Consider the following 23,612-nt stretch of genomic DNA (forward strand, 5'->3'; position numbering starts at 1 on the left):
TTTTTTCCCTCTCTCTTCTCTTTCTTTTTTCTATCTCTCTCTTCCCTCTCCCTGTCTTGCCTCCCTTCTTCTCCCCTCTCCTTTTTTCCCCTCTCTTTATATCTTCTTCCTCCTCCTCCTTCAAAGGGCTCATCATTTTCAATGGTATTAACAGCTGCTTATTTTACCTTCACCTCACACATTCGCCTATATTCGGACATTTGTCTGAAAGGGGACTTTGCTAGGCAATGATTCTTTTAAATGGTTTCTTAGGAAGAGAAATGTAAAAATCTCATAGTTCAAAATGTCTTCTTTTGAAAAAGCACCATAGTTAATAGCTGTCTCATTTACTTGTGAAAGCTGTATTCATCAAACCTATGTCCTCCTGGGTCTTTTATCATCACTTTGATAGCAAGAAACCAAGCTGAACATAGTGAAGGTAGCTTGAACAATAACAGGTATAATTAGTATTTACACAGTTCTTTAAGGATTTCCATAGAGCATTACTAAGGACAGCTAACATTGATATATCGATTTAATGTTTTCAAAGCACTTTAGATATGCTATCTCATTTGATGCCACAACCCTGGGAGGGAGGTACTATTACGATCCTGACTTTACAGATGAAGAGACTGAGGCTGAGGGAGGTTAAGTGACTGAGCCAGAGTCACACAACTGGTAAGTGTCTTTCTTTCTTTGTCTCTGGTTTTCCTGACTCCAAGACCAGGACTCTCTCCACTACACTTCATAGTCATCTACAATTAATGTCTGATTAGTTTTTAATTTTTATTTATTTTACACTTTTAAAAAATATATGTTTATATTTTATATAATTTATGTATTTATTTTATACTTTATTACTAAAATATAATTGCAAACGGTGTTCTCCATTTTTTAAACAAGGTTATTAAAGCTTGTACTCTACTGAAATTTTGGGGACACCAGGTGAGTGTGAGAGAGAGAGTGTGTGAGTGTTCTCCCAGAAGATTGACCAATACCCATATCCTCTGGCATAAGCCTAGGGGATAATATTTTTTTCATCAAGTCTGGTGCTTGACATAGTAGATGGATCATTGGACTTGTAGTGAAGAAGACCTGAGTCCCAATTCTCCCTCAGAATAGCCGTGTGGCTGTAAGCAAATCCCTTAACTTCTCAGCTTCACTTTTCTCATTCGTAAATAATAGCACCTAATTAATAAAGTAGTTGTCAAGACCAAAAGAAATAATATGCAAAGTGTTTTGCAGATTTTAAAGTGCTATATAAATGTGAGCTATTATTATTATTATTACTATAAATACTTAAGTTCTAAAAAATAACAAACACAATAAAAGATGGATTTTATACAATGGTTTTGAACAGAATTTTTAAAGTGCATTCTATTTGGCACAGAAAAACCTAGAGTATGTCTTCCTTTATCTACTAATTTCTTTTCCTTTATTATTTTCTTTATTTTTAATTTTTATTAACAGTTACAAATTTTCTCTCTCCCTTCAGTCCTGCCCCCTCCTAAATCCATTGAGATGGTCAGGAACAAGATATCCATTAACCATATGAAGTCTTATAAAACATTTGTGCATTGTCCATGTTCTGGGAGGGGGGGGGAGCAAGAAAAATTTACTTTTAAATTTTTTTAAATGCTTCAATCTGCATTGAGTCAGTACTCTGTGTGAAGGTGGACAGCATTTTTCATCATTTCATCAGAACTTTGGAGTTCTGCTCTTTATTCATTAACTTCAGAGAATGAAGTGGTCACTGTTATGTGTCTACACTGGCACATTATTATTCCTAGTCAGAAGAGACAATTCTGGTTTATTAACGTGTTAACTATTTGCAACTTTAGTTACACTCTAATAACATTAAAGCTGATATCATAATCGTTCCATCAATCCTAAATTACTCCTCATTGGAAGATCCAAAATGAGTGGGTAAGAGGAAGGCAATAACTAAGAGAAGGAATGAGAGAATAAAACAAATTTATCACCAAAAGTACCTTTGAGAATTAAAATCATAAAATTTTTAAATTACACATTTAGTGTTCTTTAGTATTATTCCCCCTTCCCTTAAACATTCCTTCAAAAAGGTACCAAATGAAATGTGCAAAGTCCAGCTTCTTTACTGGTGATATGTAATTATTGCAGAAATTAGCTTTTGGTTTTCAGTTTGTTGTATTATATGTATGTGTTTTATAGATTATTCACGTTTTATATATAGCATATGCTTTATGTGTAGTACATATGCACGTACATTATATGCAATATGTCCATGTATGCTATATATGTAACTAATTCACCACAGCTGCCGATTTCTTTTCAGAAAGTACACAAAGCCTCAATAAATGCAGAGTCTTAATTACTTCTCACATCTGGAAAGACTTGACTATGAGAGTGGATTTATTGAAGAAACTCATCATTTGGCTGTCAACACCATCTCAAGAGTCAGGAAAAGAGCGGGCTTGATCAATCCTGGCAATTCTTTAACCCCTTCATATTTCCCATTGCTTAGATCATTTATGAAATTTATGACAATAGTGAAATAAATAATCTGATGGTTAGTTAAACAGGAGAACTGGAGGGGGTAACTTTATTAGATTTCCAGGAGTGATATAAAGAGTCAAAATTTGTGTATCAAAATGTAGAAATTATGATCAGAATGGTCACTATTACAAAGCTGGATGAATACTGGGGTATATACATCTATCTCAGGGAGGTGTCCAATATCAAACTTGGAATCAAGGACTTAGACTTGAATTTCACCCCCAATACTCAAGTGTGCGCTCTCAGGCAAGTCTCTTAACAAGATGCATTTTCTCCATCTATACAATGAGCAAAGTTATAACTATAGTACTTGTACTTATCAAATAGGATAATGTACATAAAATATTTTGTATATGTTAAACCTTTTATGAAAAGTAAGCGTTTTTTTTACTAGTCATTGAACAAGTCATAGTACACACCATATGCAAGGCACTGTACCAGGTGCTAATGATGAGAATATAACAAATGGTAGTCACTGCCCTAAAAGGGCTTACATTTTACTGGGGTGAAAACAGTATTTATACAGATATGTATGATACAATATCAGGTGCAATAGACACAAAAAGGGGGGGGGCAGAGAAAGTACTTCTAACACATTTAAAGAGAGAGCTTAAACAACAGGTAGAAAGGAGAAAATGAAAGGGCTGTGGAAGGTTTTACTGAGAAGGCACCAGAAAAGAACCATCAAAGAAGAGAAGGATTCTAACAGGTGAAGATGCGGATGGGGGGGGGGGGGGGGTGATATGCATGAGAGAAAGAAATGATGACTCAAATAAAACCATGTGATGGTTAGGTAGATAGCCTAATTCAAAAAAAAGGAAAATGATCTGGTGAGGGTGGGGAATGCCAAGTCTTATTCAGCTATGCCACCAATCCTCAGAACATCTCTGTTATATTCAAAGTCAGTATTGAGCTAACCTTCCTTGTAGGATCCATTTGGTCATGATTTTACAATTCCCTTTCAAGAGGCATTATTGAAGTACCTATTGTATGCTAGACACTGTGGTAAGTGCTGGAGATGCAAGGTCTGACGTGAAACATGCCCTGCGCCAAAGGAGAGTACATTAATAACCAGATCTTGGAATGAACAGTAATTCATAAAGAAGAGCAGAAATCTAATGTTGGGGGGGTAGAGAAGGGGTCATATGCAAATGGCTATTGGGAAAAAGCATACAAGTCTTTGATTCCAATTTCCTTGAAAAATGCCTTTGGGCTTTGGGGACTGTGGTCTTTCCCTGCTCTGCTCCCTTTAATTTCATCCTGTCCAGTTCCCTGCCCTCATGCCTTTCCACCAATGGCCAGTTGAAGTAATTACAAAAAACAGAGGCATCGCAACGTAGAAGCAAGAGGTCTGGGTATGATCAGAAAGCCTGAGGTTGAGTCTTCACTCTGTCATTTATCATTCTTGTCACCTTGGTCATATCACTTAACCTCACTGGGTATCAACTTCCTCATCTGTTAAAATGTGAATAATAATAACTGTGTCACCTATTTCAAAGGAATAGTGAGGGGACTGAGTGAAATAATCCCTATAAATCACTCTGTAACCATACTGTGCCTTACCAGTGTAAACTATACCTTATGAAAGAACAATTCCCATAATTAATTTTCAGTGGTAGAAACTTTGCAGTGGATCCATGTAAAACCTAAACCTCTAATTACTCATCTACCATATTTGCATTTTATATTTTAAAATGTTGATAATATGGTAAAATTCACACATCTACATTCTTACAATTACAGGTTTATAATTGTAATGAATAGAGCTTCTCTCCTCTTTGGTAAATGAAATTAACACTCCCACGTGAGCTGTAAATGCTAAATTAATAGACTCCCTAGGGTTCTCTTTTCCTATCATGCCTCCATCATGCTTTAAAAGGAGGGAAATGCCACCATTTGTGTTCCCAAGTGCTCTTTAGTTAGTTTCTTCCTGAGTCTCACTCCCATCATTTTTGTGAAAGAAAAATGTCTCTCTCCTGCAAGTCAGGTAGAAGACAAGTATCAAAATCAGATTAAAATGAGAGAAACATGATTGTCTTCATTCCAGGGCATGTGACAATATTCTCAAAACAATTAACATGACATACAAGAAGTATTCCTTTTTTTATTATTATCATTATAGAACTGGCCTTCCTCTAAGGACTCAATCTCTTATTGTCTCATTTTTTTTCTTTGATTTTTAAAAACTGTTTCCATCTAACTTCAGAGCAAAAATTTTCAAGTTTTACTTAAGAAATATGGAGTTTTCATCCCAGCTGTGTCACTTTATAATGTCTGTGACTTTTGGTAACAAATTATTTGGTATTTGATTTCCTGATGGGCAAAATATGTGAAGTGAGCTGACCAGACTAGCCAATCACACTGGTTCCTTCCAGCTTTTGCTAATGTATGATTCTAATTTCTAGTTTGGTTCTTTCACTAGATCTCCTGGAATCTAAAGTTAAAGTTAAAACACAATTATGTTAGAATATACAAGTAATATGTGTAATGAGACAAAAATCTGGTTAAAATTAATTTTGATCACTGTTAATAATACTTGTTTTGCTTCAAAAAAAAATTTTTTTTAAGCAATCGGGGTTAAGCAACTTGCTCAAGGTCACACGGCCAGTTATTTCTGGATGCGGTGCTGAGTATCCAAGCCCGGATTCGATCCCCAGGTCATCTTGACACTGGAGCCAGTGCTCTTCCTTGCTGAGCCACCTGGCCACCCCTAAGCAATTGGGGTTAAGTGACTTGCTCAAGGTTACGTAGCCAGGTGTTTCTGGGTGGGTGCTAAGTGTCTGAGCCCGGGATTCGATCTCCAGGTCATCCTGATACTGGAACTGGTGCTCGCTGTGCTACCTGGCCGCCCCCCTTTTCTTCAAAATTTAACCAACAATATTTTCTTCACTTTTTTCTCTCATCATGTTATTTTTTTTTCTCAGAGAAGGGAACTTTCCTTGTCTGGCACTAATTGAGTTTACCTGTAAAATATAGGCTTGCCTCCCTCAGGCATTTCTCTAAAATGTTCTTGACTCTGAATATAATGTGATTGTTTTAGAAGCCCTTCTCTACGACTATAGCATATATCCACTACTACTTGTCTCTGGGTACTATGAAATCCATAATATTAATCTGTGTATCACTTAGAACAATCCAACAAAGAAGTAAAGACAAATATTTGATGAGTATGAAGAGGAAGGGGAGGATGAAGAGCAACCTAGCACTGGAATGTAGGGCAGAGGTATAGAACATGAGCCACAAGTCATTGGCAACACGCTTGATGTGCATCCCAAATCAAATCAAAATTTAAATGGGAAACAGTTAACAAATTAAATACAAATAAAATAAAACATGGATAATGTCCATGGTTTTCTAAGTCAATATGTCAGAAGGAGCCTTACGTATGGTTTAGTGACTCCATTTTTATTCGAGTTTGACACCCCTGGCGTAGAGGCTAAAGCAATGGAGTCTTGAACCCAAGATCTGGATTTGAATTCTGTCCTGATACTTACTAGCTGTATGTCTATGGACCAATCACTTAATTTCTCTGAGCTTCAGTTTATTTATATGCAAATGAGGATAATAATAGCTGAATTGAAGTGCCATATAAATGCCTCTCATAATAATGATGATGATGATAATGGGAGAAGAAAGAAGCATTTATTTAATGTCCTCTATGTACCAGGCACCATGCTAAGTGCTTTACATTTATTATCTCATTTGTTCCTCACAACAATCCTGTGAAGTGGGTACTGTTATGATCCCCATTTTACAGGAGAGAAAACTAAGGCAGGGTCACATAGCCAGTAAATGTCTGAGGCAGGATTTGAACTCAGATCTTAACTCCAAAGCCAGCATTCTATCCACTGCATCACTTCTTTACAACGATTTCAGAATTCTAAGACACAAGCAACCACATCTGCAATCATGTTTTGGTGTCTCCGTTTTGTATCTATGTTTGCTGGTATAATGAAATAATCACATCTGGAATCTAAACCAGAACCATCCAAGTGGGAATATATTTTATTCTAAGTTCAAATGACTTATAAATAATGTATTCAATTACTTTTTAAAACATTCACATTCTCCAAGTTGCCTTTTTTGACTTCCACCTTGTGTCATTAATGAAAGGGAATATATGGGAAGCAGTGTTCAGTGAAATATTCCCATTTTGATGCAGCTCTCTTACGAAAAGTAATTGGGGAGGCGACCTCTATAGATGGTGATTACATACAAGAGGCACTGGATATAAAATACAGGATACACCAGCTTGGATATATGTTATTTTTTTTTGTCCATTAGGCAAGTCTGTCACATTCAAGAACATAAAAACTTATGAGATTTTATTACAATGATAAATGATTCATTTCAAGAAATTACAAGTTTTCATTGGAATGAAATCCTCAGAGTATTCTTACCTCTTTATGTCATGAGATACCAATCAGAAGGACACCGAAGAGTCAAAGTAAGGAATGTTTCATTTTAGGAGTGCTGCCATTTCCACTCAAAAGCGCCTATGTCTTGGGGAAACTCCCAAAATTCATCTCCTCAGGCTATGAAACTCTTGAATAATAACTGAGGGGAAAAAAAGTGATACCTATTGTGGGTTTGCTTTAAGACAAACATATACACACAAAAAAAGTAAAATAAAAAAGTCAACCAATGACATAAAAGCTTTCTGTCACATCTTATTCTCCCCTTATAAATGCAAAAAATCTCTCATGAAAGACAATGTCTCTTTAAATATTTATTGAAGTCAGCCAATATTTATCAGAGTACAATAAATCTTATAAAAGCAATGAGGAGAAGAGTATAAACGAAATAAGGATGACATGATTATGCTTGATGATGAGTTTAATAGAACCACTATCTTCCAGGATTCCCTCAACCCGCCCCCCCCCCCAAACCTCCCATAAAAGATCAGGCTAGATTTTCCCCAAAAGACTGAAAAACAATTCTTAAAAGCTGATTAGCTTAGAAAGCTAAGGTTCAAGCTGTGGCTCCCTTGATGAAGTTTCCTGGTAACCTCTATTCATACTGACATAGCTTATAGGTCACAATAAGGCCATTAAAAAAGGCTCACCCTCATGGAGTCAGGGCTCTTCGGATTCGGTGAATGTCCCAAGACCTTGAGAGTCACCATATTCTGCCCTGCTGACCAGGCCCTATGGAGACTACCTGGAGACAAAGGAGTGGAATCTGTCCAAACTAAATTCTTGTATAATCTTGTTAAATATCTCTTCTATGCTATGGCTAAGTAGATTCTTTTTTAAGCTGTTAGATGATCTGCTAGGGCCTCATTTCATTCCAACACTGAACTTCAACAGCATACAGCCTGAATCATATCTGCTTCTAACAGTAAATATCATTATTATAGCTTATAAGTAAATATATAGTTCTTTGAGGTTTCCCAAGAACCTTCCTGACAACAACCTGATGTTGCAGGTAGTCTAATTATTATCATCTCCAGGATGAGGGAACTGACTCTCAGAGAAGCTAAATTACTTGCTCCAGACCTTGGTAGCAGATATGAGACCCAATCCCTTTCCTAAATTTAGGGAATTTCCTAAATCCAATGTGTATAAATAGCTTAAGATATGGCTGGTGAGACTTTATTTGGTTACTTGTAAAACCCTGGGCAGCTCCCAAATCATTTATAATTTTGTCTAGTAGTGATATTATTAAGTGTTCTCCATGATCACCCTTTTTATTTTTCTAGCTGAAAAAGAATTGCCATTACTAACAGCAATTTAATGATTAATGGTAATCATCTTGCCCTAGAAACAACAGTATTATATTTCACAAAACTGCTAGAGATATAAAAGTCAAAGTTAGAAAAGGCTATAATGAAAGCATGAGAAAGATCTTTAGTCCACCCCACAAAATGTATTTCGAGTACCTGCTTTTCTTAATTAATTTGTTGATGAAATATGTGTAATTAGCAATAAAAATTAAATATATATATCTAATATTAAATGTATAAAGAAATTATGTAGCATTCCCATCAACCTCTGAAAAATAAATATGCTCTGTTTTTCAATCAACTATATAAGGTTTATAGAATTATTCTCTGACACTATTCCTTGTTCTTATGAGTTCTGGAAATTATTCCAGTCAATATAAAAAAAAAACAGGTATTACAGAGGCAATATTTCTGAGCACTGAATGTATCCTGTACTAATCAAGTTTCCATTAGCATTGCTGTGAAAGCCTGAATTCACACCCACATGCATGGTAGATAATGCATAGTAAATGATACAAATGGAATGGAATGAAGAATGATACAAGGCGTGAAGTTCATTGGGTCTAAATACAGACTGCCCTTTCTCCATAGACAGCCTTGGCATCCAAAGAATCTGCTCCATTTGAAAGCTGCTTACACAAGGCTGTAAAGGAAGCTTCGTTAATGGCTTTCAATACATGAAAGATTAACACTGTAACAATCAAAAATTCCAATGGCAGATGCTTTACCCAATACTCCATGAACTTCATAAACTTATAACAGCCTTGATGATTGTAATTTAGAAGAGAAACTTCGAAGCCCTTCCCTATTTGGTTCAGAGCACTGAATGAAATGGACAGACTGCAAGACCAACAAGGAATGGCTAAGTCTAAGAAATGTAAGCCTTAGAAAAATTCTCTTTTGTAAAGGAAATGCTATATGCTGTCTCTATGTTTCCATAACGACAGAGGCAGCATAATAAAATTTATTCTCTAATACTCGGCCTGGAAAATGTTCACGTGTAACTCACTCGAAACAATAAATGTGTTGCTAAAAGGGTTCATGTATATTTTTGTAAATTAAATCACACAGATAGTTGGGAAACTCATTTCAATTCAAACAAGGAAACAATTTTTAAGTGACTACTATGTCCATGGTACAATGCTAGGCCCTAGGTACACAGACACAAAAATTACTACCCTTAGGAAGTACACAATGAATTGAAATCTCCTATTTAAAAATATTCTTATAAAGGGTAGACTCCTTTGGTAAAACAAGTAATTCTCCCATAATTTGTCATTTTTATGAATTCAAATTTTCAAATATATATAGTTTACTTAGATATCTATATTTATACTATATTCTACTGTAAGCAAAAAAGCCTAAGGACGGATATATTAGCTTTGGTACAAGTCTCTTTGTGTCAAATACACTGGACCAGAGTGGTACTGTTCATATTTCAATATGTTAAATTCCTCTAACAATATATATCATTTATTCTTCAGTAACTTTCTTGGCCTAGTCTTTTAATTCGTAATTAATTTAATTCTTACTTAATATCCTCAATCTTTTAAATGAGATCATTAAACATATACTACCTATTTCATAGGCTTAAGGGAATTTTCTTTGGTTTGTTTATTTTTTAAATGGAATTCATAATTTTATCAGTGTCAGGAACTTCTCAGTGAGGAAATACTTTCTACCAATGCAGATTAGCAATTATGCTACAATTTATAGTCAGCAAGTTGTCTAGACCAGTGAGTGGTATCAGATTCAAATAGAAACCACTCCCTGATAACAACATATTGACCTAGAAAACCACAAATAAACATTATTTATGTTGTACTGTATTTTTATTTTTGGTTGTTAAATGTCTGCCAATTACCTTTTAATCTGATTCCACAAATCTGGGAGTTTTGCAGCTGTGGGCAACCAGTTTGATAATTCTGGTCTAGGACGATGAGAGAGTAAGTGAGTGGACCAGTGAGGTGGGCTTTGAATCTTGGATTTCTGACTCCAAGGCCAGGTCTCTGTATGAGGTATATGAACTAGAAAAGCTTTAAGCTTTAATTAATTAATTTATGCTTCAACAGCTTAAAACTACAGCTCTCTCACTTTGTGACTTTCCCCATCTCAGTTTCAATATATTATGGGTTGGCATAAAAAATTAAGTGGGAATTTGGGAGGGAGTTTTGCAGGAGCCACAGACATGCAAAGGCTAGTAGATGACACAGAAAGAAATGAGAAATGCAGAAATGCATAAAATATATGTATAGTATAATATCAACCCAAATTTTACAAAAAGGTACTGTAAGCACCCCATAAAAGAAAAAAAAAAGACTTCCCTGATACAAAGGGAGGGCCAAAAATTTTTACACTGTTTTCCAGATTTCAGGGGCACTATACCCCTACCATGTGGAAGGGATAACTGTACACTGAAACTTTTGGAACATCTTGTAGACCACCATCCCTACATCTCCCTCACCCCCATCTCTGTAGGATTATTATGAAACTCAAAGGAAATAACATGTGTGTAAAGCACTTTAGAAACCCTGAAATGCTATGTGGTAATGAGTTCTTTCCATGCATATTCAAGAAAGCATTTACTTAAGTCCTTTTAAACTCCATGCTTATCCTTTGATTTCTTTTGATAATCCTTTATGTCACCAACAGCAGCATAAGTCATTAAAAGTCACCATGTCTTAACTTAAGAAAAATATCTCAGATGCTTGATCTCGGCTTAAACAAGTTATTCAAATGTGTTGATGTGGGAGAACGGGGAGTAAGTTTATTAAAACAGCTTCCCATCTCCTTAATGATACTTAATGTATTTATATAAAAGCCTAGCTGACTGCCAATTAAATAGAGAACCAACTCAAAATATAGAAATACTTGTAAAGGGACAAATTCTATGCTGTAGAAAGAGCTCATCTTCAGTGACAAGATTGCTGAAATCTTTCCAGATGAGAAAAGTGCTCAAGAGTCTTCTGCTTTGACCAGAATATCTCAAGGTTTTGATGATCTCTCTTCTTTTTCTAAGTGCAGGATAAGTTATACTTTGATTAGCAAGCTTTTCTTCTTCCCTTATTGACACAGCTGAACATTAAAAAAAATCTCATCACATGTAATATCAGAGTTTAACACTTCTGTAAGATCACATCACATACAGCTACAAGTGCATATTTGTATACATACACACATGCACCAATGTTCAATGGGATTCTTCTATAATCCTAGTATAAGGGGCAGCTTCTGAGTAATAGCAAGTGGGTGAAAAAGAAGTTAGATTTGAGCTACACTTGTTACCTCTAGAACAACCTTGAGCACTTCCCCAAGTCTCAGTCTCCACGTCTATAAACAGAGATAAGAATATTTCCATTGCTTACCTTCACAAGAGCGCTATGAAAATCAAATCAGTTAATATGTGCACAGCAACAAACAGCATATATCATTTGCCCAATGATGATGATAGCTATTTGGGAAAACCTGATGTAAAAACTTTGCTGATGATAACTACGTTAGTCCTAAAATGATGACAGACTTCAACACATTACCATAAGCAGACTTTTTACACTGAGTTTCTGTGTTTCATAGTAGTTACTTTTGGGAGACATGATTTGAGGAAGGTCGTAGTTGAATCCATGTAAGAAATAAACTGTACTATAACAGGGATTTTGTTTTCATTTTCATACAACATTCTTGTTTTTAAAAGTAGGACCCCATATGGTTAAATTCAAGAATAAACTGAAAACAGATCTTCTTTATCATAAGCATGTATATTATTGGGAAGAAAAAAAAAGAAAATCCCTATTTCCCAGCTGGCCAAAGACATTGCTGCCAAATGAAGTGGAAGCCTCAGTAAGACACGAAGTACTTGCTGCAAATGAATGCAAAGACGATTCACCCAACAAGTTCAACCAAGCACTTGGAAGTCTAGATCATTTTGGCCAAGATAACTATATGAGTTTGCAAATGCCAAAATGTGTTGGGGATCTACGTGGTAAGAGGATGATTAAGCTGTCAATTTCTCAATCTATACATTTTCAGTGGGTCTTTATCATAGACAGAAGCTGTACCTACACATGGAAAGTCAAATGGAAAGTCAAAGCAAAAAAGTGGGGCCACTGGTGAATACTTGAGAATTCAACTCTGTTTACTTTTCTCCATAACCTGCTCCCCAATCCTGGCAATAGACAGGCAGAAAGATGGATAGAAAGACAGAGGGAGAGACAGACAAACACCTATCTAAGCCAGATAAGTGAGTGAGGCAGGCTGGGTCATTTAGAGAAAAACAGAATTATAGGTTAGAAGGGGACTTTACAGATCACCTAGTCCTAGAATAAGAGGATTTGAAAGGAAGGGTAGAGATTGTTCCAGTCCAACCCCCTCGTTTTGTTAATGAAGATGGTAAAGCATATAAGGGGCTAAATAGCTTCATCAAATTTACACAGCTGGCCATAGGCAGGACCTAGACTAGAACCCAGATCTTAACTCTCAATTCAGGTCTCTTTTGATCCAAATAATGGTCTCATTATCCAGGTTTCTATGGATCTACAAAGAGAAAGAGACAATGGAACTTTGTGTGAACCTCATTCAGTCTTCAAAGATCTAGGGTCATTCATGCATTTTTTGACATGAATCAACGGTGAAAGAAGGGAAATTCAGAGCCATGATGAGCCCTCCCCCTTTTCTCCCTCTATAAATGATGTACTGGATCAGTCTTTCTTTTGAAACACCTATGAAACCTGGGCCAGGGCACTAAAAATGAAAATGGCATGGGGCTCTGATCACCTTGTTCTTCTAAATATAGATAACAAAGCTTTAACTTCCTCTAAAAAGAAAAGCAAAAAGTTAAACAGTCAGTGAATCTGATTCATTAAGAGAGCTGAGCTCTAGTATTCTCTTCCATTCCTTGGAAATCACGAGGGCACTGAAGGTGTCCAAATGTCAGGAACCACTTCTGTCTAAGAAACCGAATGAGTAAGAATCCAGCGCTGGGGGAGGGGAGGGAATGCAGAGTTTCCATTTGCAACGCTTTCTTTTACAGGGTGGTAGGGAGGAATGTATTTTATAGGCATCTTAAGTTCTATAGAAATGTAACACTTAGAATTCTCAGTTCCATTCCAGTTGAAATGCCGCCTCTTACAAGGAAATTTTCCTAATTCTCCAGTTCTTGGGGCTCCGCTCCCCACACCTAAATCCCTGCAGAAATTGCTTTGCATTTATTTAGTGGGTATTTTCTTGTTACTTCTCTGTGTACAGGTTTCCCCACCTCTGCCCCTTGGTGATTGGCATTGAGTAGGTGTTTCATAAATGACTGTTGAACACAACTGAACCCCACTGTGAAATAATGGAGAGGACAGGAAACAGTTGGTAAAGCCTGTCTGAGGCTGGTGTGGTACAGTGATTTGGAGGCAGAGGACTTGCATCAGACACTGTCAGACTAGAGACAAGTAAGTCATCTAACTTCTTTAGCCTTTAGCCTCCTAATCTGCAAACTGAGGGTTTCAGGGTTGGTATAAGTGACTTCCAGAGTCTCTTCCAGCTCTTAATTTACCATCCCAGAGGTCTGCAAGGGGTGGGGAACCTATGGCCTCAAGGCCACACATGACCTTCTAGGTCCTTGGGTGAGATCTTTTAACTTAGTCCAAATTTTATAGAAAAATTCTTTTATTAAGAGCATTTGTTCTGTGAAGTCAAAGGGGCTGCACTTGAGGACCTGGAGGATCACATGTGGCCTGGAGGCCACAGGTTCCCCTCTCACTCTATACTAAAACATTTCAGGCTTTATTAGTGCCTGAAATGTGCCACACCTAGGTTCCAGCTCCAATCTAGAAAAACAAACAGGGGCCACTTTCAGTCACCCTCATCTGTATGCTGCCACTGAACCCAGATGGCCCAGGAGGAGAAAGTGAGACTGGTAACTTTGCACAGCCCTCCCTCACTTAAATCCAATTCACTTGCAAGCCATAGCATTACCTCCCCGATGTCATGGCCCTCTTCAAGAACCAGGGACAAAAAACACCACTATTAATAATAACTACCATTTACATAGCACTTATAAGGGCTTTACAATTATAATCTCATTTAATCCCCTCCAAGATAAGTGCTATTTTATATATAAGACAACTGAGACAAACAGAATGTTAAAAGTGAAATAACTTGCCCAAGGTCACACAGCTAGTAAAACTAATAATGGTGATGATGATGATGATAGTTAACAGTTATATTGTGTTTACTATGTGCCAGCCATAAGTGGTTCACAAATATTATCTCATTTGATCCTCACAACAACCCGGCAAGGTGGGTGTGATTATTATCCCATTTTGCAGGTGAGGGAACTGAGGCAAATAGAGGCTAACTGACTTGCCTAAGGTCACACAGCTAGTATGGTCTGAGGCTTAATTTGAACTCGGATCTTCCTGACTACAGCACTCCACCCCCTGCACCACCTACCTGCCACACTTAAAACAGATACTAAATGAGAAGCCACATGCAGGATTTTCTTTTCTCTCTCCTAAAAATGTAAGAGAAACTTAATTGAGCTACCTGGAAAAAAATAGGACAGGCAAGACATGTTTCTGTCATGATCTTTAATATTAATATATAGGATACATTCAAGGTCCATTACCATCATGGAGTAAGGATTGACACTGAATCCTTAGCTTTTCCATACACTTGAAAAGGAAGATGACTATATTTCTACAGTGTTTCACAATTTTCCTAAGCATTTTCATATCTATCACCTTGTTCAGTCCTCATAACAACCTGTGAGGTGGGGAGGTAACAGATGCATGATCACCATTTTACAGGGGAAAAAAAGCATAGACATTCATTAGACATTTATGAAGCACCTACTACGTGTTGGGCTACTGTGCCAGGCCAGTGCCTCCCCAGCCACTGTGCTAAGTGCTAGTGATACAAAAAGAGGTAAAAGACAGTGCTTGCCTTCCAGGAGTGCACTGTCTAATGGGAGACACAAATATGTATAAAGCTAGATATATACAAGATAAGTAAGACGGAATCATGAGAGGGAGGCAATGGAATTAAGAGAGGCTGGGAAGGCTTCCTGCACGAGGAGAGAAAAAGGAACTCACCCCAGACCACAAAGCAAGTTAACATAGGCCTAGAAGCCAGTCCATAGCTTTTTCTTTTGTGATGATCTATCGAAAGGGACTGTGATAAATAAGTGAAAACAACAAAATGGTAATACACAAAGAAAGGGGTCCCCTGATGCTTCTCCCACTGCCACCCATGTGCTTCTGGACTGTTCCCCACTTCATGCCCTCGGTGCACAAGTCCCAGGGCTTTCTGCTTCAGAATTTTCTTCTTGAGTCTTTAGAACGCTAAAAATGTATCCATTTTATGCATTTCTAAGTGTGGTTTCTATTTCCAGACCAATTCCAATGTCCCCTACCCCTAACCATTCATTAATAACTGATATCTCTGACCACTCTTTTGCCTCCTTGACTCCTCAATACTCCATGATCCTACCCCACCACAGTTTATAATTGATCATATGGCACATTTTTCAGTGATGCACTGTAATTAAGTGTTTTCTGGTTGCTCCATATTTTTTTTAAACGCCGAGTGAAAGTCAACTGTCCTATATACCGTGTTTCCCCGATAATAAGACACTGTCTTATTATTATTTTTTTTTGGACAGAAAAACACCAGAGGGCTTATTTTCAGGGGAGGGCTTATTTTAATGAACATTGACAGCAATTTTAATAAACAGGTAAATGTGAACAAAAAATTGTCCCTTTATTCAATAAGCAAATCACTGGGGAAGAACAGGATGACGCGCTCACTGCTGCAGCTCTGATTGGATGCAGCTCGGAGCGCAGAGTGCGTTTCACGGGGGGGGGTGGGGGACGGTGCATACAGAGGATACCATAATGTAGCGTGTAGCGCAGGGGATCACCTTCACTACAGTAGCAATCTCAAGAGGGCTTATTTTAGAGGAATCTTACACAGTAAGGGGAGGGCTTATTTTCGGGATAGGTCTTATTATCGGGGAAACACGGTATTCTTTAAGCAAAGCTTGTGATGTTATCTTTCTTTTATGAGCACAGGCCCTGCCTCAACCAACATAATAAGCATTCCAAAAAATTATTGTTGAATGAATGAAGGTCAATCCACATAGATCCTGATGCAGAGAAAATTACTGTATAGGCCACATTTCAGAAGCAGATCTATTTCATACATTGCTTAGAAAGACCAATATCCAGAAAACAGCTGACAATTTAGTTTAAAAGAAAGGAAGGGAACAAGCATTTAAAAAGCACCTACTATGCGCCGAGCACTGTGTGAAGCATTTTACAAAAATTATCCCATTTGATCCTCACAACAACCCTCGTAGATTGCCATTAATATCTTCATTTTACAGTTGAGGAAACTGAGGCAAGCAGAGGCTCCATAGCTAGAATTTCACAATTTGCTTCTGAGCTCCATGTTCGGGAAAGTCCATGTGGTGATTATGAAGTAATCGGTCAGACATGTTCTATATGAAGAATCTAACCCTCGGGAGCACACAGACTAAGCAGGATCCCAGATTTTTTGCTAGAAAGGACCTCAGACATTCTATAACCCAACCCCACCTGGCTTCCCTGACTTCCTTCAAGTAAGTCTCAGCAAAAATCCCACCTTCTACAAGAAACCCTTATAGACGCCAGCGCCCTCCCTCTGAAACGATCTCCTGTTTGGCCTATATATAAATAGATATGTAATAGATATATATACATATACCCATAATAGATAATCCTTTTTTTGTTTTCTTTCTTTTCATGTCACATCCTCCACTAGACTATGGCATTCTTAAAAGCAAAGACTGTTTTTGTCTTTCTTGATATTCCCAATCCATAGCACAGAGTTTGGCATACAGGAGATGCCTAATAAATGCCTGTTGACTTCACCCTGTGCACATGAAGGAACAAAGGTCCAGAGACATTAAGGAGCTTATAAAAGGTCAAACATTAACCATAAGTAGCATAGCTTGGATTCGAACCTACATTATCCTCTGACTCCAATTAACAGCACCCTTTCTAGGGTACCACACTTTTCATTGTGTGCTTTAGCTGTTAGGAAAAATAGAGTTTAAGGGGCGGCTAGGTGGCACAGTGAATAGAGCACGGGCCCTGGGAGTCAGGAGGAATTGAGTTCAAATATGACCTCAGACACTTAACACTTACTAGTCATGTGACCTTGGGTAAGTCACTTAACCCCAATGGCCCTGCCTTCTCCCCCTCCAAAAAAAAGTTTTTTTTTCAAAAGAAAAAGAAAAACAGAGTTTGCCAGACTACAAAACAATTTCCAAATTCGCTTTTAAAAGTAACAAAATTATTTAACTTGATGGGAATTTGGTATATGGAGATTACATGGGGACTGCATGAGCAAATGAAAATAAGTCTGCATTTCAAAGACACAAGAAGAAGCTAAGTACACATGTTTGGTATATTCATAGCTATATATTTCAAAATGGATATAAACACAACCAGTGGGAAATTAAATTCTAATAGAGCCAAGAGTGTAGCTTTGAAAAGCTTTTAAGCATTTATCTCTCCCATGATCTCAAGGGGAGTTCAAGCTTGCTTTTCAAGCAACAACATTCTCCAAAGCTCTAAAAGACAGATAGTGATTGTAGCACTTAATCTGTCACACACACAAAAATAATAAAATAAAATAAAAAATATTCTTGGCAGTCAGATTCAACATAAGAAAAGAAAGTTTTCATTTCACCAAAAATTGGGGAAGGAAATAGATATCTTCAGTGCATCCTTTCCTTTCACCCCTTTCACAAAGAACATAGAAATAGGCCTGGAGTTATGGCTTTTTATTGCTCTCTCCGCTCTGATGAATTTTTTAGCTACTGTGTTTATGTGAATTACAAAATATATGGGCTGAAAGAGACTTTAGAAACCATGTAGTCCAAGACCCTCACAACACAGATGAAAGAACTAAGGCACAGAGAGGAAGAACATCACAAAGGAACTTAATGCTTGAACTCATCTCCAGTGAGTTTAAATTCAGCTCTCTTTCCTCCCTGACCCAAAGAGCAAAGCAGAGATTCACGATGGGAATAAGCAGCCAACAGCATATCCCCCTTGGTGGCTGTAGTACAAAGAGTTCATAAAAGATATCATTCAAGGGCAGCTAGGTGGTGCAGTGAATAGAGCTCCGGCCCTGGAGTCAAAAGGTCCTGAGTTCAAATCCAGCCTCAGACACTTAACACTTACTAGCCACGTGACCTTGGACAAGTTACTTAACCCCAAATGCCCTGCCTTCCCCCTTAAAAAAAAAAGCAAAAAAAAAAAGATGTCATCCAAGAAATATATGGTCTAAGATGGAGGTGAGTCAAAAACATAATGAGAACAAGAGATCATAGCAACCAGAATGCCTCAGAGGTACCCACAGAATGTTAAGAAGACTTAAGAGGAAGGCTTCTAGAACAGTAGGTATAGACTCAAGGATCTACAGAAGATTTATGGAAAAATGGAGAGTAATGGGATGGGAAGACCCAGTTTAAGGGGGTTTCCATGTTGATGACATCATACATCTACTAAAGCATAGAAGTCTTTCCATGAATTTATTTGTGGGAAACATAAAGTAGAACTTGGTCCTCAGAGCAAAAAGCACAGACTCAACCAGTATGAAGTTATACAGAAGCATCTATAAGAAAATTATCATTAAAAAAATTCAAGAAAAGAAAGGAGACTCCTCCCCTAACCCTCACTCCTCAAAATGGAGTCTCACTGGCTGACATTTTGATGAGTAGGAAAAAAATCTCTCTTTGAACAAATCCTTCTGAGGTTCAAATATCTAAGTCTTCGATAATCTTTCCTGGAAAATGAGGCATCAACGTCATGAGAAACACTTCCTTATTATCGTCAGCACATTAGTGCTGAACTCCTGTTACGGACATGGAGAGCACAGTGCTGAGCAGTGAGGATCCAAGGGGCATAAGTTGGTAGCACCTTAGATGGGGAATCCAGACATGTAAATAAAGTTTAGTAAAAACAAAATGTGGTTTTGTTGTTCACTCATGTCAGTCACATCAGACTCTTCTGTCTGGGTTCTATCAGCAAAGATCCGGGAGTAGTTTGCCATTTCCTTCTCCAGCTCATTTTACAGATGAGGGAACCGGGGCAAACAGGGTTAAGTGACTTGCGTAGAGTCACACAGCTAAAAAGTGTCTGATGCCAGAGTTGAGCTCTGGAAGATGAGTTTTCCTCACTCCAGGCCCGGCACTCCACCGAGCTACCACTGTCCTAGCCCCTTAGATGGGGAATCCAGACATATACATAAAGTTAAGCAAAATGGAAGGTGCTACTACATGGCAAAGGTGAAATCGTTATTCAAATATAGGTAAGATTTCTTGAAAGGGTTCAAGGGAGGAGCAATAAACAACTTTCCTTCTCTCTCCCCCGAGATAGTCATTGAAGGCTTCATGGACATGAGGCCTGAATTGGGACTTAAAAGGAAAGGGGAAGGGAGATTCCATGAAGAGCGAACACAATGAACAAGACACGGAGTAGGGATGTATGTGCCACATTTGGAAAGAAAGAAATAGACTACTTATAGCGCAGCTCTAACCATTCAGATAAGAGAGGAGGAGGAAATAAAATTGGGAACATAGTTGGATTTTGGAAAGCTCCAAATGCTAGGCAACAGAAATTTAATTTTATCCTAAAGTCACTGGGGACCTGCTGAAGTTTTCTGGGTGTCTGATAGCATCATAGTGTCATAGATCTAGAAGTAGGACTTCAGAGGATATGTCTTCCATTTCCTTCACTTTATACATAAAGAGACCCAAGGGGAGAGCTTCTTGGTCACATGAGATCACATAAGCAATAAACATTTTTGGGGGGGTAAAGAGGGTAGAGATGAAAGTGACACCATAAATCATAATAAATTATTTAAATCATTATAAATCATAAATCATTCTGAATCTCTGTTGAGAGTATGGAGACAAAAGACCAATCTCATGTTGGTGGAGGGGTGGGGAAGAAAAAGAAACAGTCGATGCCAAGTTTTATAAAAGCCTCCAAAAGTTCACAAAGCACTTTTCTCATAACAACTGTGTGAGAAAAGTATTACAAAAATAGCTAACATTAATAAAGTGCTTTAAGGTTTGCAAAGAGCCTAAGAGAATACTATATCTTTTTTTATTCACATTTTACATGTGAGAAACTGAGCCTTAGAAAGTTTCAGTGACTTACTCACGATCACTCAGAGAACATCAGAGCTAAGAATTTCAATTCAGATCAATACTACACTCATGCCAAAAATCTACTGTTGGTTGATTTTTTTTTCACCCTAGAAGGACAATGTCTCCAACTGAAAACACTTTAGCCAAAACATTACACTTAGCCCATGCACTAATGTTGCAGTTTAGTATTGATTTCTTCTGTAATTTCATTAACTTTTTAAAATTTCCTCCCACTGCCTCTCTGTGGGAAAGTAACATTATTGATAATGTCCTTCTCATCCTGTCTACTCAAATGCTTATGATGTCATAACTAAAACAAAGAGAATACTCCAAATTTCAGGATTCATTTAAGAGTTCATTAGCAACTCTGGATTTTTGAAAAAATCTCTCCATTGACAGTACTTCAGATTACTGAAATGTACTGCCTAAGAAGCATTTCTACTTGTCAAAGTACTATTGTATCATTTGTCTCCATCATTAAAGTAACAACATCCATTAACAAGAACTTGAAAGGGGTTTTTTTTCACTTTCTGATTATAAAATAAAAGGGTTTTCCAGGCAAATGAGTGTCCTCAGGATTACAAAAGGAGAATAGAGCGTATTTAAGAGCCCTATCTGTTTTTACATATTCTCTAAACCACTTTTGCAACACACAGTAAATGGGTATTTCAATCATCCTTACTTATTATAGTGTCTCAAGCAACCAATCAGCATTTATATTTTGTCCCAGAGGCAGTAGGGAGAAGTAAGGAGGGGATTAGTATAAGAGACACTGTTCATGTAAAAAAAAATGCAACATTTGGCAACTGATATAGGGTGAAGGAGATTAAAGAGTCAAGTATATGTCCTAAGTTTGGAATGTGAAGGAAAGAAGACTGGTAATGGCCTTGATGGAAATAGGGATGTTCAGAAGGAAAGTTAGTAGGGAGAAAAGAAAAACAAGTTCTGTTTTGAAGTGTTTGATATGTACCAAGATTTCCAATTCACAATGTCCAACATCTTGACACAGCAACAGAACTCAGGTTCAATTAAATATATAGGAAGCAATACTCTGCATACAGTCAGTTCACACTGTTGCATGTATTTTGCAGTAACGAAATGGCAAATCCATCATTCAGATTTTTTTTTGTTAATTCAGACTGGCTTGAATAGCAGCAAAAATAATAGTTAATTCAGACTTTATAACTTGGAAGAGTCTTCTGCAAAATGAGAAAATTAGACTAGCTGGCCTCTGACATCCCTTTGGAGATTTATGATCTTGTGATTTGTTTCCCCATCTGTTTAAGGGACAGCATTGTTCCACATAATCTCTAAGCTTCATTTAAAGTTCTGAAATTATGATTCTATGTCAGGTCTTCTACATTTAGAATTCCAAAACAAAAAAAAATGTAAAAACAGAATCTTGAAAGAGGTTTATAAGAATTGGTGAGGTAAACGTCCTAGCTCATTCAACACATAGGAAGCAAAAAATTAACAGCATTTATTGCAATGGTTCTAGGCTCCTAAAAACACTTTTGCATTATTCAATCAAAAAGCACTTATGAAGACCTTAGTATGTTTCATACATGTGATTCTAGGCAAGTGATTCTCTCCTGAATGATCAAGCATCTATCTGAATTCCTATCCACAGTTGTGGCCTCAAAGTCTATTTTTAGATAAAATGGTTAGTAAGTATATCTAGAAACTCATTTTCAGTTCTTGCTAATAAACGATACAAAATAAAGACTACAAAATAGAAATAACGTTTTTTCCTTTGTTACTTAAAAAGTTCGATTCAAAATCCCTTTAAGTCCAATGAAGAGAGTAAGAGATATATGGAAAAATGGAGCTATTGAGAATGTTCTGAATTGGCTTAAATCAACCTGCTCTTTCCAAATCTTAACTGAAACCTGTACGTTTTGACAGATACCCTTTCAGACATAAATAAAACTAGTAAGTAAAAGAAAATGCTTGTACAAGCGTAGACTGATAGATATGTAAAAGGGTTGTAAAGAACATTTGGTTTTGCTTTGTTTTGTTCTGTTTTCTGGTTCAGATCTGTGACACAGGAGTATTCATATTACATCCCTAACCACTTGGCATCCATGCCATTAAATGCAACAACAGGACCCTCTTAAATACTCCCTTCATAGCAATTCCAGACACAGAATTTGAAACTGCATGAGCTTCTAGTATTAATGATTTTGAGAGCTGGACAAGACTTTGGAGGTCAGGTAATCACAAAGTTAAGTGACTTACCCACTATCACAAAAATACTAAGTGGCAGAATTAGATGTGAAGCCAGAATCTCTGGTGCCAAATTCAATACACTTTTTCTACTCTTCTATTCGCCTCATAAATATAGAAAAATTCATGGGAGATACTATATAGGACCAGAAAGGGCTCTGAATTTGGAATCTTACTTATGATAACTGCTACGTGACCTTGGGAAAGTCAGAGACTTCTTGAGCCTCATTTTCCTCACCTGAAAATAACGGGCTGAATGAAATGGTCTCCAAAGCCGTTTCCAACTCTAAATATATGATCCCAGGATATTTCTGGAGGTCAGATAATCCAAAGAAGTGAGCACAGACTGAGGATCAGAAACCATGGAACTAAGTCCCAGCTCTGCCACTAGCTAGTTCTATGACCTCCAGCAAGAGTCTTCATCTCTTTATATCTCCATTCCTTCATTTGTCAAACAGTGGTAACACTACTTCCTAAGTTCCTTTTCAAAGGAGTTGGAGATGAAAGGAACTTTAAAGGGGATCTAATTCAATCCTGTCATATTATATATGAAACAAAAACTTAAAACTGAGATAAGTCAAGTCATTTACCAAGGGTCACAGAGACAGTAAGTGGTAGTGCTAGAATTTGAACCCAGGGTTTCTGAGGCAGTGGGGCATAGTAGAAAGGTCACTGAACCAGGTTCAAGATCCAAACCTGTCCTTTACTGGCAGTGCAAAAAAGGCTAAGTCTGTTCATTCTTTCAGGCTCAGCTTTCCCACATCAATAAAATGACTGTATAATCTACCGTATAAAGCTGTTGTAATTTAAAAAAATGCTTTTAGAAACTTTCAAGTGGAAGGTAAATGCTTTGAGGGCAGGGATTGCTATTTTATTTTTAGTGTTTTTTTTTTATATTTAAGTATCTACCTTGTTGTTGTTCAGTCATTTCAGTCATGTCCTGACTCTCCTTGACCCCAT

At 37.3% G+C, this 23,612-nt stretch overlaps 1 protein-coding gene and 1 long non-coding RNA gene across 4 annotated transcripts in view; one reads left to right on the forward strand and one right to left on the reverse strand.

Annotated features, from left to right (window-relative positions):
* NEBL (nebulette) overlaps positions 1 to 23,612 on the reverse strand; it is a 535,063-nt gene that overhangs the window by 158,131 nt on the left and 353,320 nt on the right. The window contains exon 6 of one of the 3 annotated variants that reach the window (XM_069086284.1): positions 6,915 to 7,071. The exons of the other annotated variants lie outside the window; for them this stretch is intronic. The gene's annotated coding sequence lies outside the window, so the exon portion shown is untranslated. The remainder of the gene's footprint in view (positions 1 to 6,914; positions 7,072 to 23,612) is intronic. 3 annotated transcript variants of the gene reach the window in all.
* On the forward strand, positions 16 to 2,899 carry LOC138159765 (uncharacterized). The gene is made up of 3 exons (XR_011167965.1): positions 16 to 437; positions 530 to 657; positions 2,294 to 2,899. It is a non-coding gene; the product is annotated as an uncharacterized lncRNA (long non-coding RNA).

Source organism: Petaurus breviceps, unplaced genomic scaffold (genome assembly GCF_028583685.1).
Source record: "Petaurus breviceps papuanus isolate PSGF00001 unplaced genomic scaffold, PetGlider_PUasm1.0 178, whole genome shotgun sequence".
Lineage (NCBI taxonomy): Eukaryota > Metazoa > Chordata > Mammalia > Diprotodontia > Petauridae > Petaurus > Petaurus breviceps.